Source organism: Chrysochloris asiatica, unplaced genomic scaffold, assembly GCF_000296735.1.
Source record: "Chrysochloris asiatica unplaced genomic scaffold, ChrAsi1.0 scaffold00074, whole genome shotgun sequence".
In the NCBI taxonomy this organism is placed as follows: domain Eukaryota; kingdom Metazoa; phylum Chordata; class Mammalia; order Afrosoricida; family Chrysochloridae; genus Chrysochloris; species Chrysochloris asiatica.
Genome location: NW_006408592.1, coordinates 2,566,473 through 2,568,360, shown reverse-complemented (window position 1 = coordinate 2,568,360; position 1,888 = coordinate 2,566,473).

The following is a 1,888-nucleotide window of genomic DNA, read 5'->3' as shown; positions in this document are numbered from 1 at the left end:
AATGGCAGAAGAGGTAACTCCAAAGGCACATCCTGCCACAGAAATAATTTAAAATGAAGCAAAAACTATCTAAATCCCTTTTATCAAAACTCTAGAAATAGAGTTACAGCAACCTTGTGAGCATTTGTTACATAAATAAGTCAAAGATTACCTCTGTGTATTGACCCCAAGTTATTTACTATTTCACAGAGCTAAGATCCAAAGAAGTCTGACAGTGCCAACTCAAATTCATACATATCCAATTGTTTTTATAATAGCCCAAATAAGAAGTTTTAGCCTCTTAGAACATGTCTTTACATACTCTATAAAATTGTGCCCAATGTCTAGTGGCCATGGTGGTGGTGGTGGATGACTGTAGAGTCAGTTCTGACTCATAGAGACCATGCATAGGATTTCCGAGGTTATAAATCTTTATAGGAGCAGAACAGCTAGCAGTTTCGAACTGCTGATCTTGAGGTTAGAAGACCAATTCACAACCACTACGCTACCAGAGAGATAATGTAAACTTCTGAAGTTTTAAAGAACCCTAGAATGTTGCTACTCTCTTACCTTGCTGCAAAAGGACGTCAGAGAGGAACAAACAACTCTCCTCCTCCTTTTACCCCCTTAAACTGATAGTTTCCAGGCATTCTCCCCCCCTCGTGCCCCCCCCCATGGTTCCTTGCTTTATTTGCCTATGGAAAATTTCCTGTTAGGGAACAATTCATTGTATGTAACTGTCAATGCTTTGGCTCCAGTAGTTTGCTGGACAATGCTGCTGCTAGCTCATGATCATATATTTTTCCTCCATCAGCCCTGAATTACCCCAAACTCATTGAAACATCGAATAAAGAAAAAGGTAACATAAATAAGGTAGAAAAGATTTATGGCATTTTTACTTACCCTTACCTCCCATCTGGTTATGTTCCCATTATAGGACCATGGTTCATGGTCCCAAAGGGAACTGAGCACATCTTACTTTCCAAAAACAAAAAAAAATTTGTTGGTCTATTTTCACAAGTCTGGGGCTATCTGAAAAACTAACACAAGGCACTTGCCTCTGTCTCATTAACTCAAAACTCTGTCACGGCAGAAAAGGCACTAAACACAGAGGGCATTCCTTGGAAACACTGTAAGAGCATTTACATTGTAAGAAGATTACTGTTGACGATGGCAGTTGAAACAAACAACAGATATGATGAATCCTGGTAGGAGAAGCTACCCAAACTGTTTCTTTGGGAGATTGGGTATTGAAAAGAACAAACACAAACCAGGGAATTTTAAAAGCTATATATGTGCCCAGTACAGGACACATGCTCAAAAAAATACATCTGAAGATGCTAAATTTTCACCTCTGACTCATTTCTAGGCTCACTGGAGTCAGAAAGTAAGGCAAATGAAGACTTGTTTATGTCCTGGCTTACTGTTGAAAGAGTACTCCAACAGAAACAATCAACAAAGATTGGGAGAATTCTTTTTTTTTTAGTTTAAACCTTTCTGTTTTTTCGAGATAGATCTTGAAATGTTCTTTCTGACAATGAATGCAACGCCATTCTTCTTGAATTTGTCGTTTCCAGCATAGTAAACCATATAATTATCAGATTCGGAATGGTAATGCCAGTCCATTTCAGATCAATAACACCTAGGATATCAAGTTTTGTATGGCTCATTTCATTTTTTACAACATCTAATTTTCCTAGATTTATATTTTATACATTTTCCAATTATTAATGGATGTTTACAGTTGTTTCTCCTCAGTTTGAGTTGTGCCCCATCAGCAAATGAAGGTCCTGAAAGCTTTCCTCCATTTGTGTCATCACAGTCAACTCTGCTTTGAGAAGGCAGCAATTCCCCAATTGTATTTTGAATGCCTTCCAACTTAAAGGCTCATCTTCCAGCACTATGTCTT